The sequence below is a fragment of the Sorghum bicolor genome, chromosome 4, assembly GCF_000003195.3.
Source record: "Sorghum bicolor cultivar BTx623 chromosome 4, Sorghum_bicolor_NCBIv3, whole genome shotgun sequence".
NCBI lineage: Eukaryota > Viridiplantae > Streptophyta > Magnoliopsida > Poales > Poaceae > Sorghum > Sorghum bicolor.
The window spans coordinates 53,563,801-53,581,185 of record NC_012873.2 but is presented as its reverse complement, the minus strand read 5'-3'; positions in this window follow the sequence as shown (position 1 = coordinate 53,581,185).

The following is a 17,385-nucleotide window of genomic DNA, read 5'->3' as shown; positions in this document are numbered from 1 at the left end:
TGGTGGGGAAGGCTGCAAAAAGAATGACGGGACGGGTGCCTGTTCCCTATCACGCTTCCCGTGACTGGCGTGTTAGGTGAGATCGCGACAGGCGTATTAAATGCTCTGGTTCCCGTGCCCGCGTCAGGCAGCGGGCGGCGTCCTTGCGCTCGACGCATTCCGATTCGCTCGAGCCTGTTTCCGTATTCGACGGTAGCCGGCGCTCGAGCCCTGACCGATTCGCTCGACGCCCTTTCCGTCTTCGAGGCTGCGGTCATCGATGACAGTACACGTGACTGGGCAGAGCGTCGAGTAGGAGGCCTCGAATTGTGTACGGGCAATCTCGTTATGTATGTCAGCTTGGGTACCCCTTACTGATACCCTCGACAGTAGCCCCCGAGTCTCCATTCGAGCGCTTGCGCTCGAGTGGAGGCTATATTTTTGTGGTCGAGGTTCCGTGGGGGCGCGCGAGCGACCCCGCGGGTGTAGCCCCCGAGCCCTTGGAGGAGTTTTTGACTCCTTCGAGGGTTATATCGCCTAATGTGCAGAAACGCTGTCGACACATGTGGTGGAAGGTTCTGATTGGCTTGTTTTGCGCGGGGGTTTCGACGTACTCTCGATAGAGCGAGCGTCATCCACCCCAGATCGAGTTCCTAACGGGTAATCCAAGTGAGAACCTGTGCCCCTTTCGAGAGGGTCAGTTGTAGCCCGGAGGCGTTCTCATAAAGCGGGGTCGACGTGGTCGGGGATGCTGGTCTCATTCGATAGAGTCCAGTGGCTCGGTGCCTCCCGTCGGGGGGATTCCTCTCGACTGTCTCGACCCTACCTTGGACATCCCCAGCGAGTTCTCGAGGCGGGCCTCGATTTTCGACCACTCGCCGGGCATCCCTGACTCCAGTGCTCGAGGTCGGCTGTCGAACCCTTTCGGCGGGTCAGCCTGCGACCTCTCGAGGCTTTCACAGGTATGTACCTTGGCTTATGGGGGAAGGAAAAGCACCGCGGCGGTTCACCTTTTTGCCCGTTGGGCGCGTCTTTTCAGGCGGGAGCCGTTGCGACACTGTGTCGGCGCAGAATTCGTAGCGTCCCGTCTGTGAGGAGGGAAAGGACCGTTAGGTGGCGCATTTATGGGGGGTGGAGTTACCGTGTTTATCGGATCCGTCCGTTGGTGGGTCGCCGTCTATAAATATCCCGTGGCCTCGCCACCGTTCTCCCTTATGCTTTCTGCCTTCATTCTTGCCTTTGCTCCCTTGCCATCTCACGCACGCGCGCACCCTCGAGCTGTAGCGAATCCGCCTTCCTCCCACCCAAGGATGCCTGTGAGACTCGTCGCCGCCGACGACTGGCGCCCGTCGTCGATGATGGAGCGCCGGTTGTTGGAGCTCGAGAGGGAGGGGCTTCTGCGCCCCCGTACTTCATCGTCGCGGCCGGAGTGGATCGCGCCGGCGGCAGACCAGTGAGAGCCCAGGCCGCCACTGGCTATGTGGTTTCTTTTGCCAAGTTCCATCGCCACGGCCTGGGCGCTCCACCGAGCCGCTTCATGCGAGCGCTCTACCACCATTACGGGGTGGAGCTCCAGCACTTCTCCCCAAATGCTATCACCGTCGCGGCGGTCTTTGCCGCGATGTGTGAGGGCTATTTGGAGATGATGCCCCACTGGGAGCTGTGGCTCCACCTCTACAGGGGCGAGCTCTTCAACGCCCCCACTGGGACTACGGGCGTGAGGAAACCCGTGCAGGCCGGGTGCCTCAACCTGGTGCTGAAGACGGGGAAGATGGAGAGGCCACGCGAGTACATCCCGGTGGGGTTGTCATTGAACCACGCTAGATGGGACTCCCAGTGGTTCTACCTGACGAATGACGACGATCTCCTCCCTGCCTACACCGGTCGCGTGATCACGGAGCGCCCGGAGAACTGGACATACGGCGTCATCCAAGCTCATCAGTTGCGGCTCGACCCCCTCCTCGACGCCTTGAAGAAGTTGCGCGTGGAAGGCCTGACCGCCGCTCATCGGAGGGTTCTCCCGTTGATGTCTCGGTCGCTGAGGATGGACGAGATGGGTCCTGGTGTCTCGTCCCGGGACCTCGAGGCGTGTCGGATGTCCAACGAGGCTCCGGCGGACGACGAGGTTGCGGCCCGGGTCCGGGTGGCCGCCGCCGGCGACTTCCAGGCAGAGCACGTCAATGGCTTCCCCATGAGGCCTAATGAGGGGTCAGTCGATCTGGTAAGTTCTCTTTCTACACATGGTTTCGATCCTAGGTTTCCTTTGATCCCTCTTTAAGACTGTCTTTCGCTCTCGCAGGGACCGATCGACGTTCGGTCCTCGAGGCCTCCAGTAAAGGAGGACGGGGTCGACCGTGACAAGCGGCGGCAATCCGCGGAAAAGAAGAAGTCCGCAAAGGACTCAGAAAAGAAAGAGAAGAAGAAGAAAAATCTCGATCGCCAATCGTTAGAGGCGCGTCGAGCCAAGTCTAGGCAAAGGGGCGAGCCTGAGGAAGAATCCCCCAGCGAGGACGACGGCGGAGACGGCGATGACGACAGCGACGACTCCGAGGGGATGGCGTCTCGCCTCGACCGGATCCTCGAGGATCCGCCTCGAGGCGACGCCGACGCCCTGCGGACGGGAGCGCCCTGGAGGGGCCGGGTGGATCTCACCGCCCCCGCGCTGACACCTCTCCCGCGCCTGCGCCAAGTCGGGCCGTCACGCACCCCCAACCTCCCCCTGCACCCAGGGTGGGTGGCCGGGCTAAGCCCTAGGCGACAGGGCCGTTGACCCGTGGCCGAGCCGCGGCCTCCGAGAAGGGCGAAACTGGCCGCAGGAGCGCTAGCCCCGGCGCTCGCCAGGTGGTAGATACTGGATCAAGGCCTGCGCCTGCCCGTGAGGGGTCCGGAGCCTTGCCGCGGGACTCAAGGCCCGCCGGTCGAGGCACCGGCAGGTGAGCTGTTCTCCCTGTGGGGTAAGTTCTTCGACGCTGTGATTTTCATTCTCCTGTTTCTTTGTCTTTCCTTGTACAACAGTCTCCCTTATGTTCATTTCTCTTTCCTCAGGTTGAAGCGGACGCTTGAGCAGGCCCAGCCTTCAATGGAGAAAAGGCTTAATGCGGGCGCGGCCTCCAGAGATTCGGGTTAGTGGCTTATTCCCATTGCGATGGGAGTTATGTCATTCTGGTGACGACTGACCTTTGCTTATGTGCGCATTTCAGGCTCCTCCGACCCTCGACCGCCGATCGGTGCTGAGAGCGCCCCGCCTCGTCCCCTGGCGGGTGAGTCTGCCCCGTCGTCGCCAAAGCGGGTCGAGGCGCCTCACCCTCAAGGGCAGGAGGGAGCCCCCGAGCCTCCCCGATCGGGGGTCAAGGCCAATCCTATCACTATAAGTGGGAGCACCTCGAGGAGCTTCGCCTGTGGATGAAGCACACGGTGGGGCTCCTGTCTGACGTGGTTAACAACGAGCTCGCACCGGCCTACTTCGTAAGTGTTTTTCAGTCCTTAATCCTTATAGAACAATAGGTTTTGTGTCCTAACTGCTCGATCACCGGCTCGCAGGACCTGAAAGAAACTTCCCGCATCAAGTCGAGCTTCATCCACGCCATGAGAGGCGGCTATGAGCAGCTCCCCGTCCTCAAGGACAAACTCCTGGAGTCGCAGGAGAAACTCGTCAAGGCCTATAAGGAGCTCTTGGCGCTCGAGGAGGAGAAAAAGGAGAGGGAGGCTGCCCTGGTCGAGGATCGAGAGGCCTTGAGGAAGGCGGTGGAAGAGGCTGCGCTGCTGAGGGAGCGGGCTATGACGGTTGAGGAAGCTGCGTCCAAAGCCCGAGATGAGGCCCTGACCTACAAGAGCACGGCTGCTGACCTAGGTAAGGAGAAGGGCCTCCTCCAGACTGAACTCGCCTCCGCCCGGGAAACCTTCCAAAGGATGAAGGTGGAGTGCGTGAACGGCGAGATCGCTAGAAGCGCCGCTGAGGAGGCCAAGAGGAAGGCCCTCGAAGATCTCGAGGCAGAGCGGGCTCGATCCCGCAGCCTTTCTGACGACGTCGATCATCTGAAGAGGGCGCTGCTGGAAAAAGATGGGGCCATCGCGCAAGTCGGCAAGGTGATCGAAGATCTTCATGTCGCCAACACCGAGCTGGCGCGCTCCAACAGGGAGATCGAGAGGGCCAACACCAACTTGGTTGGCGAGAACACGGCTCTGGAGGAGAGCATTCGCGGTATGTTCCTACTATCGAGTTTTCTTTTCGAGGTGTGTTTGGTGTTAGCTAATTTCCTCGTGTTGGTCTTCGCAGGGCTTAAGGACGAGCTGCTGGCCGCCCAAGTCGAGGCTCGCTCTGCCAAAGACCAGCTCGAGGGGGAGGTCGCTCTGAACTGTCGGCTGCGGACGGCGATAAGCGATCTCTCGACCTCTTGGGAGATCGAGCCTATGGAAGAATCGAGGGAGGAAGCTCGAGGCGACGCACTGGTCGATCAGCTGTGCTATTTAGGCGTGGCACTGAGGGATCGAGTGCGGGACGCTCTTCATGTCGGCGTGAAGCGGGCGATGGCGGTAGTCTGCTCGGGTTTTTCGTACGACATGGAGGTGGTGTCCCACGGCTTCATCACCGACATCTCCAAGACTGACGCGGAGAACGAGGAGAGGCTCCACGCCTTGATCGACGACGCGGAGGTTCCTGGGGAGAGGCTGGCTAAGTTGTTCGAGCCAGAAGTACTTCCTCCTGAGACTAGTTCAGGCGCGGGTGGCGGTGGCGAGGATTGAGACGCGGACTGAGGCATGCGAGCCTGCTCTGGGTGCCTAGGCCCCTTGTATAGTACTTTGCCACTTTATTTAATGTAATATTGTGCTTTTAAGTGATTTATAATGTTCGTGAATGTTTGCCCGTCTTTCCGCTCGAGGCTCTTTTTCCTTTTGTGCCTATGTTTGTATTCCTCGTTTGGTCTTTTGCTTAAGGCGGCCTCGATATCCTCAAGGGTGAGGAAGCGAGTTGAGTTTTCGTAGCCCGGGGGCGTAGGAGTTCTCAGGCTAAGGGGCTCGAGGTGCCTCTACTACTCGACCGTATGAAGTCTACAGATAGGAACAAAAAGGATTATTTGATTTTTTTGACACTGGGGGGGCACCCCCCTGCTAGCCCCCGAGGGGGTATCGACTATGATGGGTCATAGTTGGTACTCCCTTCTAACATCATGAAAAAATAAATTGCTCGAGGGAAAGATCTCATTCATTCATGCACTTATTCATAAGGATTTGGTACAGAATGAACATGGGAACATAAAGCTCTAAAATTCTAGGGGTAGAATCGACGTAGCTGTTCGATGTTCCATGTGTTGGTGAAGATTGCCCCTTTTTCGTCCGCGAGCTTGTATGTTCCTGGCTTCAGGACTTCGGCCACCACGTATGGGCCCTCCCAAGGTGGAGTCAGCTTGTGGCGTCCTTGATTGCTTTGCCGCCGTCGTAGGACGAGATCGCCCACGTTCAAGTCCCTTTTGCGCACGTGCTTGTCGTGGTAGCGTCGAAGCTTCTGCTGGTATCTGGCGGAGTTGAGGAGGGCCATCTCTCGAGCTTCCTCGAGCTGGTCGACCACGTTCTCTTGAGTCATAGACCATGAAGAATGGGGTGTATTTTGTGGCCCTGCTCGACGTCGTTCTTAAGCTCCATAGGACAGAAGAAAGCTCCTCGACCCACTTCTTGCCGAATTTCTTCAAGCGGTTGTAGATCCTTGGTTTGAGCCCTTGTAAAATCATGCCGTTGGCACGCTTGACCTGGCTGTTAGTTCGAGGGTGAGCCACTGCAGACCAGTTCACAAGGATGTGATGCCGATCGCAGAAGTCCAAGAACTTTCTACCGGTGAACTGAGTGCCGTTGTCGGTGATGATGACATTGGGGATCCCAAACCGGTGGATGATGTCGGTGAGGAAAAGGACGGCCTGCTCGGAGCGGATGTTGGTGATGGGTCGAGCCTCGATCCATTTGGAGAATTTGTCGATGGCTACCAACAAATGGGTGTATCCTCCTTTGGCTTCTGTAGAGGTCCTACTAGGTCGAGCCCCCACACCGCAAACGGCCACGTGATGGGGATCATCTGGAGAGCGTGGGTGGGAAGATGCGTCTGCTTGGCATAAAACTGGCACCCATGGCACGAGCGCATGAGCTCGATGGCGTCGGATACGGCCGTTGGCCAGTAGAAGCCTTGACGGAAAGAGTTCCCTACGAGGGTCCGTGGAGCCGCATGGTGGCCACAAGCCCCCGAGTGTAGATCCTCGAGGAGTTTTCGGCCTTCTTCTATGGTGATGCAATGCTGCAAGATCCCCGTCGGGCTTTGCCGATATAACTCATTATCTTCGCCATAGATTACATATGACTTGGCCCGTCGAGCGATACAGAGGGCCTCGGATCGATCTTCTAGTAGCTCGCAGCGGATATGCAGTCGAGGAATGGCGTGCGCCAGTCGATCGGTCGACTGGGCCGCTGTTCCACTTCCGTCACCTCGGCTGCCATTAGCAGCGCCTCGATGGTGTCGGTCTGTTGGTTGGGGGTGGCTTCGACACCAGCCCCCGAGCCCAAGTCGACGGATGGCTCGTGCAAATCTCTTGCGAATGCGTCAGGTGGGACCGTGTCCCGAGTCGACGCGATTTTAGCGAGTTCGTCGGCTGCCTCGTTGTAGCGTCGGGCGACGTGGACGAGTTCGAGGCCGTGGAACTTGTCCTCGAGTCGACGGACCTCCTTGCAGTACGCCTCCATTTTCAGGTCGTGGCAGTTCGAGGCCTTCATCACTTGGTCGATGACGAGCTGGGAGTCGCCTCGAACGTCGAGGCGTCAGACTCCTAGCTCGATGGCGATCTTCAGACCGTTGACAAGGGCCTCGTACTCCGCGACGTTGTTGGATGCGGCAAAATGAATCCTGATGACGTACCTCATGTTGGGTATTCTTAACATCATTACCAAAAGTAGACTAAGTTCTCTAAATCTAGTAACGGTGCCAAAAATACCAAACCTATCCCTCACACCACTTAAGCCAAGTTGTCATCCCCAGCATGACATGAGAGACGTGGTATTGAAATATGCAATTGCTCTTCTAAATAAATAATGAATGGGATCTGCAAGCGCACAGATTAATACCGATGTAGCATTTTAACCGGGAAGTATTCCAGGTATCGTTATTTATATTTTTACCACTGGGAAAGGATTAGCAATCATCAATATTGATTACAGAATAGAATATGAGATTGAGTATCTATCATTGCATGTATAATTGAGAACATTTATCTAACTCTTTCATACAGGGGTAAGTGTCACATAAAAGATATATGAAATAATGAATAGTGATAAAGATAATTAATCTGATCATAACTTAGCCACATATAAATATGATAAGCACCTCAATTAGATACTCTAGAAAGTCATTAGCATGGAATTAGAACGAACTACAAGAATATTCCCTAAGTTATTCTCAACTATATAGTCTAGCATTATCATAGTTAGTGCAAGCATACTTAGCAATCATTGTGAGACAAGATTACGCCCATGCATAGTGATATTAGCAAGGTAAATGAGAAACATAGCAATCACTCCCCTGTAATAATATTTCTCCCGAGAAACAGAGTCCTGATTGGACTCCAGGTCAGGGCGGGCGCCCAGGGCAGGAGGGCGGGCGCCCTGCCTCTGGCCCCGTTCGGCCTCCGCTTTCTTCCCGTGGCTTCTGGAGTCTTCTAGATGTAAGATAATTGCGCGGCACGTTAATATCTCTATGTAATCCCGACGTGTGGGCCTTTCTTCCGTATTTCCTGATAACCCCCTGCAGAAATAGACAAACACCAAAACTCGTGGAATTCTGTCAGATAAAACCCTAAGTCTAGATGTTGATTTTATTTGGATCCTTTTCTTTGTTTATTTGATAATTAAATTTGATACTTAAGGACCGTCAACAAACTCCCCCAAGCTTACCTCTTGCTCGTCCCTGAGCAAGGATATTCCCAGTGATGGATCAGAAGTTGTTGCAACACTTTTAAAAATTGACGGTACACATGCTTTTCAAATAAGATCTCATCTCTGAGTTAGAGTAAACTGTCAAGACTTAAAACTTACTTACTTTACCTTTCACCATAGGACTTGTAACTGTCACTTCTGTCTTGAGTAGTTAAAAGATAGAACAGTCTAGTCAAGTGCCATGTCTCTTATTCTTGATCAGCTATAGCTCTAGAGTTTTTGCAGATTTTCAAATAAAACTCAGAGATTCCTTGTATGATTCTCTCAAATCTCTCTTTTGTGGTATTTTTGGATCCTTACCAAGACAGTGATGGCATATGCCTTCTCTCAAAATATGTGGTATTTGTGGTATAAAACATAATGACATTGCCTTCTCTCTCACCCTACCCTAATAAGGCTTTAATATCTGGAGCTCATAGGTGGGAGATAAAGTATACATACTCACAAGACATTTATTGTATAGTCAAACCATGGATCCAAAGAAACAAATCAATAAGTCAAATCAAGATGTTCATGTGTGGCGAATGAATGGTATTTGGTGATGATGGTGATAACAATGGTGAAAGTCTAATTCTACTTTTGCTCTTTTGAGGGGATACATACCTTCCTTGCTTTCTGAAACTTTTGAAGAGAATGAGATGCTCTTATTTTTCTTTTCTCTCAGGTGGGTATTTTGTACCCCTAATTCTACTGTCGGACACTTGTCCATTTTTACCTCTCGTCTCACTTTTCTTTTCTTTCGAGGTTCCAGGCACTTGCCCCTTTTTATTTCCTCGTATCTTTTTTTTCTCTCTCTTTTTTTTCAGAGCACTCATCTCTTGAGATAATATAGCAAGTGGTAGTAACAATATAACTTGAGCATTTATTTTATAGGGAAAAACAGAAATATTTTTGGCTATTCTCTACTGGATTAGGAGTAGAATATTTTTAGGTGGTTCTGGAGATGAAAATGGGTGGATATATGTGGATGGTACTTCTGGAGTAGAAGTAGCATATATGAGTGAACGTGCAAGTGAAATCTTGATTTAACCACATGACAAGCTCCTAAGGGTCTACACAGCTTGACCACACTCAATGCTCATAAGCAGTAAATAGTAAATGTGTGGCTCAAAGTCTAGCAAGCATGTATATATGGCTGTGGTAGGAATTTAAACTCTCATTATATAGGAACTCATCATGCAATATTTTAAAGATTTTTAAAGATAAAATTCTCCAGAATTCTAGCATCTCTAGGAATAGATAAACAGCAGCTCAACCTTCCCATATCGTATCCGTTAACAATTTAGACTTCATATCAAGTTTTCATCCCACAAGTTTAGGTCTAGAGCAAGCTTTAAATTATAACAGTTATGTCTAAACTTGAGAGAGAACTTAAAATGTGCAAATTAGGCAGAGCAACTATTCATCATATCCATGCTAAAGTTTTATTATTAAGATACAGATTAGCATAGCCACTTTATTTATTTATTAAACACACTAGGCAAAAGATGTAAGCACAAAATCTTTATTTGGTTTTTCCTGGTTTATGTATATTTATATTCTAAAATAGTATAAGTATAGAGATAGATAGATAGAAATACTTATCGGGATAAATGGGGGTGCTCTCCCCCAAGCTAAATTTTGACGTAATTTCTCTTGATGTAGCTAGCAGGTGGTAGAGGTGTATTTGAAAGTCAGCAGCATTCTGACAGCGATTAAAATGTCCTCCGTCTACTAATCTTCTTGATTCTTAAATTCTGTGGAGCTCAAATAGACAACAAAGCTTGTGGAACTGATTAAGTGTTAGCATAAATATCTAGCCTTTATCATGTTGAGACTCCTTAATAATTGTTACTCCCTATTTTTATATTTTTATTTTATAAAGCAGAAATGAAATATTTATTTTATTTTCATGCCACCACAGTGAATGTACTTATGGGTTTTATGCCACTCGTATACTCACATGGGGCTTACTGTTTTTTAACATTTTTATTTTCTTTTTAGGATAGTACGAACATGATTAACTAAGCAAACTATTTTAAATATCTGAAAGGGAAAGGATAACTACCAAGTTTACCTCTTGGCAAGGCGTTCGGTGCGGGACTCTTCATTTTCTCAATTGTCCTGGAATTCGTTGGGTGGCGTAGTCGGTACTTCCGGCAGCGCCTCCTCTTCATGTATAGTTATCTTCTCTTTCCATATCTAACTCGGTGCTTCGGTCTCCTCTGGATAATTCTGTTTAAACTCTACGTCTTGTGACCTTACAATTTCTCCTTCGTAGTCTGCCCATCCGTCCTTGATGATTTGCCTCCTCTGGTTGCGGTTGCATCGTTTTCTGACCTGCTTAGATTCTTCAAAGATGTAGTTAGGGTCAGTAAAATAACGGCGTACCTTCTCTAAGGGGAAGTGCATATGGACTTCTCCAGTTCTAATGTAGATGATTGCTTTAACGATGCTGAGGAACGGTCTTCCAAGGATGATGGGTGGATCGTACTCGTCTTCTCCCATATCAATAACCTGAAAGTCTGTGTAGACAAAATGATCGTCTATTTTGACTGGGACATCAGTTACTGTTCCTTTAACTTCTCGAAATGTCTGATCTGCCATCTGGAGCTGAATGTATGTTGGTCTTAGTGGCATGGTTCTGAACAAGAGCCGATAGGTGACTGCGGCCATTATGTTGACGCCCGATCCGGTGTCGCGAAACGTCTTGTAGAAGCTGTATCCATTTATGGAGCAGTAGATGCTTAGCATTCCTGGGTCGTCCTTCTTGGTCAAAAACGGTGACTTAAGTTGATGATCTTGGCCTCCATGAACTGCAGTGACCATCTTAGCTGACTCGGTCCACACTTGCTTGTTCCTGTTCCTTCTGTTGGTCATCTTCCTTGATTTACGTCTGGATTGATCTGGGATTTGTGTAGTCTTGTTCTTGAAGAAAAAAGTCTCCTTCCTCCCTTTGATGTAGAAACTGATCTTGGCAGCACTAGCGTAGATGACAGCTCCCGAGGTGTTTAAGAATGGCCTCCCTAAGATGATGGGTGCTCTCTCATCATTACCGGTCTCTATCACCACGAAGTCTGCTAGGGCATATAAGGTACCAACTCGGACACAAAGGTTCTTCAATATCCCTTTTGGAAAACTTATCGTCTGATCTGCAAACTGCAAACACATGGTTGTCTCTAATAAAGGATATGTAAAGAATTTTTCATAGAGTACCCTGGGTATAATGTTGACACTGGAGCCAAAGTCGCAGAGTGCTTCTGGAACGTCCACCATGCCGATGGAGATCGGGATGACGGGGCGTCCTGGATCGCCTCTCTTGACCGGCAGAAGGTCAGTAGTAAATTCAGTGACAGGGTTACTCCAATTACCTGCATCAAACATGTCTACAAGATTTGCAGATTCTAATCCTTCCGGTTGTGATGGTATACCGGGGTTAGTAGCAGGAACAGCAGCAGCTATTTGATTTAACTGAGATTCAATCATTTTATTAAAGCTAATTTGATTCTTGATGGCAGTAGAGAAATTATCCATTCTATTATTTATATTTTCTAGCATTTTATCATTTGATGCCAATTTCTTAGACAGGTTATCTATTAGCTTTCCTTGATTAGACACTAACTCTCTCAGAGGTGGAAAATTATTATTATTGTTGTAAGAATTGTTACCTTGATAATTACCTGAGTAGTTAGGCCTCTGTTGATTCCAACCTTGATTTTGTTGAGGACGGTTGTAGTAGTAGTAGTAGTTGTTGTTGATGTAGTTTACATCCTCAAGCATATCAGGGCAGTGCTTGCCTGAGTGTCCAGTATCTCCACACTCCTCACAAGTCATGTGAGAGTCGTAGATGTGCATAACTTCTTTCTTGTCTCCAGCTCTATCATCGAGCTTCTTCATGAGCAGGTCTAGCTTTGCAGATAGCATGTCTACCTCCTTGAGCTGATGCATACCTCCACCTCTCTTGCGTGTCTGGGTCCTTTCTTCATTCCAGCCTTGGTTGGGCGCCATCTTCTCCACAAGAGCTGTGGCTTGTGATATGGTAAGTGATAAGAATGCTCCTCCAGCTGCAACATCCATGGTTTCTCGGGCACTGCATTAGTAGCCAACTCTCCATTCCATGATGGGGACATTCTAGGATGTAGTCTTGGAAGCGCTCCCATGCTTCTGGAACAGATTCATCATTTTGTTGCTGAAAACTTGTAATCTTCCCTCGGAGAGCATTGGTCTTGCCCATGGGAAAGAACTTAGCCAGGAAGTTTGTTGAGCAGAGTGCCCACGTAGTATTCTTCTCCTTTGTAGCGTAGAACCACTGCTTCGCTCTTCCTAACAGTGAGAATGGGAAGAGGCGAAGTAGTATAGCATCTCTGGGGACTCCTGATATGGTAAATGTGTTGCAAATCTCCAGGAAGTGTTGGAGATGAGCACTAGCATCTTCGTGTGCCTTCCCACAGAACTGCTTGGATTGCACCATGTTGATAAGTCCAGGCTTGAGCTCAAAGTTGCCATCGATCTCTGCAGCAGGTCCAGTGCGGATGTTGTCCGTAGTGGGAGCTAAGAACTCACGAATCGATTTGTTCGCCATGGCTTCGAACTCTGAAAACAAGTTCCGGTGATCTTCTTGATTGGATGAAGCTTCTTGCTGAAGTGTTGATGATCTCTTCTTGAGCTTGGCTTTTGTCTTCTTGAATAACGCTTCGGGATTGTCAACAAAATTTCCTGGAAGATGTCTTCTATTCATACATTCCCCTGCATAAGATAAAATGGAAAAATATCGGGGTAAAACTGTATGAGAGAATAGATAAGCTCAATCATATTAGTGATGCGAATGAAAACTCAAAATCCTTTATTCCATTCGTGATTATTAATCAACCTTCCCCGGCAACGGCACCAAAAAATGCTTGTTGGGTATTCTTAACATCATTACCAAAAGTAGACTAAGTTCTCTAAATCTAGTAACGGTGCCAAAAATGCTAAACCTATCCCTCACACCACTTAAGCCAAGTTGTCATCCCCAGCATGACATGAGAGACACGGTATTGAAATATGCAATTGCTCTTCTAAATAAATAATGAATGGGATCTGCAAGCGCACAGATTAATACCGATGTAGCATTTTAACCGGGAAGTATTCCAGGTATCGTTATTTATATTTTTACCACTGGGAAGGGATTAGCAATCATCAATATTGATTCAGAATAGAATATGAGATTGAGTATCTATCATTGCATGTATAATTGAGAACATTTATCTAACTCTTTCATACAGGGGTAAGTGTCACATAAAAGATATATGAAATAATGAATAGTGACAAAGATAATTAATCTGATCATAACTTTTCCACATATAAATATGATAAGCACCTCAATTAGATACTCTAGAAAGTCATTAGCATGGAATTAGAACGAACTACAAGAATATTCCCTAAGTTATTCTCAACTATATAGTCATTAGCATGGAATTAGAACGAACTACAAGAATATTCCCTAAGTTATTCTCAACTATATAGTTAGTGCAAGCATACTTAGCAATCATTGTGAGACAAGATTACGCCCATGCATAGTGATATTAGCAAGGTAAATGAGAAACATAGCAATCACTTCCCTGTAATAATATTGCTCTGCCAGCCCAATACACGAGAGGGGGACTATATAAGAATCAATGAAGCTGTCACTATCACGAACTACCCCACGATCTGGCATATTGGGTACAATCGCAGATAAATACGGTATAAGCACCACGCCTACACAATATCTATCATTTACCCATGGATCCGATGGATAAACGCTATACGATCCTAAGCATGTATATGGATCCAATCTAACTAAGCCAAGTACATAACTATGATAAACTAAGAACAATATAATCTTGAATATAAACAAGTAGAGCAAAGTCATAAGCAATATATTGAAGTAGAACAAAGTCATATTCATAATGTTGAAGAACAAAGATAATTAGAAAGCAATTAGAAGCACAATTAGAGAATTACCAAGAATCCTCTTGACAGATCCGGAAACCAATCGAAGATTGACTCCTTCTAGTTCTAATCCTATGTAGCTATGCTAATCTAGATATCTAATTGATGTGGTGTCTCTAATCTTGATCAGAGGCTTCTTCTCCCTTGAAGAATAATGAATTAGGGTTGAGAGGCTCTCTCCTCCAGGGGCCAGGGGGTGTGGTTTTATAGTCCCTTCAAGTAAATATAGGCCGTTGGATCAAACCGACATTGATTGAACGGTTATCCTTGATCCTCTAGGTTGGTGGAGATCTCCCGAGAAACAGAGTCCTGATTGGACTCCAGGTCAGGGCGGGCGCCCTGCCTCTGGCCCCGTTCGGCCTCCGCTTTCTTCCCGTGGCTTCTGGAGTCTTCTAGATGTAAGATAATTGCGCGGCATGTTAATATCTCTATGTAATCCCGACGTGTGGGCCTTTCTTTCGTATTTCCTGATAACCCCCTGCAGAAATAGACAAACACCAAAACTCGTGGAATTCTGTCAGATAAAACCCTAAGTCTAGATGTTGATTTCATTTGGATCCTTTTCTTTGTTTATTTGATAATTAAATTTGATACTTAAGGACCGTCAACAAACTCCCCCAAGCTTACTTCTTGCTCGTCCCTGAGCAAGGATATTCCCTGTGATGGATCAGAAGTTGTTGCAACACTTTTAAAAATTGACGGTACACATGCTTTTCAAATAAGATCTCATCTCTGAGTTAGAGTAAACTGTCAAAACTTAAAACTTACTTACTTTACCTTTCACCATGGGACTTGTAACCGTCACTTCTGTCTTGAGTAGTTAAAAGATAGAACAGTATAGTCAAGTGCCATGTATCTTATTCTTGATCAGCTATAGCTCTAGAGTTTTTGCAGATTTTCAAATAAAACTCAGAGATTCCTTGTATGATTCTCTCAAATTTCTCTTTTATGGTATTTCTGGATCCTTACCAAGGCAGTGATGGTATATGCCTTCTCTCAAAATATGTGGTATTTGTGGTATAAAGCATAATGACATTGCCTTCTCTCTCACCCTACTCTAATAACCCCCTGCAGAAATAGACAAACACCAAAACTCATGGAATTCTGTCAGATAAAACCCTAAGTCTAGATGTTGATTTGATTTGGATCCTTTTCTTTGTTTATTTGATAATTAAATTTGATACTTAAGGACCGTCAATAAACTCCCCCATGCTTACCTCTTGCTCGTCCCTGAGCAAGGATATTCCCAGTGATGGATCAGAAGTTGTTGCAACACTTTTAAAAATTGACGGTACACATGCTTTTCAAATAAGATCTCATCTCTGAGTTAGAGTAAACTGTCAAGACTTAAAACTTACTTACTTTACCTTTCACCATGGGACTTGTAACCGTCACTTCTGTCTTGAGTAGTTAAAAGATAGAACAGTCTAGTCAAGTGCCATGTCTCTTATTCTTGATCAGCTATAGTGTTGGGTATTTTAAATGCAAACAGAAAAATCCGCAAGCACACGGATACCGATGTAGCCTTCACCCGGGAGTATTCCAGAGTATCGATTTTCCACAGGGAACGTGAGTGTACTAATTAAGATCCAAAATCGCCCAAGGATAACTATATAATTATTTTTGGTGGGAAGAGAGGAAGTTTCCTGAGAGTTCTCTAGTTGATCTAAGAATCAAGAATTACTTCAAGATTATCTATTTCGGAACATCAGAACACTAACCACAGAAAGAGATGAGAAGGGGGCTAGGAAGCTCCGACTACGGTCCTACAAACACCGATCCGAACGTGGTGGAATACGTCGACCGTTAGGGCTGTCACTACCCTAAGGCTACCACAACAATCCGCAGGATTGTGTGCAATTCCAGGTAATTGCAAGACTAAACACCACGTCTAATCTATTAATTACTACTCTAATGTTTCAAAGATTAGAGCACTTGATGCAAGCGGGAATCCAATAAATAACTTGAATGTAAATAAAAGTAATTAGAGAACTCAGGAATTATGAATTGAAGAACCTAGAGAACGATGAAGAACGAACCAGATGCTGCAAAAGTATAATGTTGAGGAAGATCCGACAGATCCGGCTCCTCCTCCGCTCTCCTCTTCTCTCTCCCTATTTTCTAAATTACAACTAGAACTAACTAGAACTAGAACTAGAGGAACTAGAACTAGAACTAGATGAACTAGAACTAGATCTAGATGAACTAGAGGTAGAACTAGAAGAACTAGAGGGATCCTCTCTACTTGGATGAAGAATTGAAACCCTAGCTTTGATTCTGTAGAAGAGGTATGATCTCCAGGGGCCAGGGGGCCTTGCTTATATAGTCTTTTCAAGTGAATCTGGGCCGTCGGATCAAACCGACATTAATCGCACGGTTTTCCTTGATCCTTTAGGTCGGTGGAGCATATTCCGCGAAACGTGTCCTGATTGGGCACTGTAGCTGGGCGGGCGCCCAGGAGAGTTGGGCGGGCGCCCTGCCTCTGAGCCCGATTTCCTTCCCGTTCGTTCCCATGGCTTCTGGAGTCTTCTAGATGATAGAAAATTGCGCGGCACGTTAATATCTCTATGTAAACCCGACGTGTGGGCCTTTCCTCCATATTTCCTGATAACCCCCTGCAGAAATAGACAAACACCAAAACTTGTGGAATTCTGTCAGATAAAACCCTAAGTCTAGGTGTTGGTTGCATTTGGATCCTTTTCCATGATTAGTTGATGGTTAAATATGAGCATTAAGGACCGTCAACAAGCTCCCCCAAGCTAAACCTTTGCTCGTCCCTGAGCAAAGATGGACTCAAGAGTTTCTGCAGTGGTTTCATACCTTAAAGATACATATGCGTTCAAACAAGATCTCATCTCTACGTTAGGGTAAACTGTTAAAATTTAAAACTTACTCATTTACCTTTCACCATGGGACTTGTAACCATCACTTCTGTCTTGAGTAGTTAAAAGATAGAACAGTCTAGTCAAGCGCCATGTCTCTTGTTCTTCGATTAACTATAGCTCTAGAGTTTTTGTAGATTTTCAAATAAAACTCAGAGATTCCTTGTATGACTCTCTCTAGTCTCTCTTTTGTGGTATTTCTGGATCCTTACCAAGGCAGTAATGGTGTATGCCTTCTCTCAAAGTATGTGGTATTTTTGGTATGAGGCATAGTGACATTGCCTTCTCTCTCACCCTACTCTAATAAGGCTTTTGATATCTGGAGCTCATAGGTGGGAGACAGCTAATACATACTTACAAGACATTTATTGCATAGTCAAACCATGGATCCAGAAGAACAAGTCAATAAGTCAAATCAAGATGTGCATGTGTAGCGAATGAATGGTGTATGGTGATGATGGTGATAATGGTGAAAGTCTAATTCTACTTATGCTCTTTTGAGGGGATACATACCTTTCTTGCTCTTTTGAAACTTTTTGAGGAGAATGAGATGCTCTATATTTTCTTTTCTCTCAGGTGGGTATCTTGTACCCCTAATTCTACT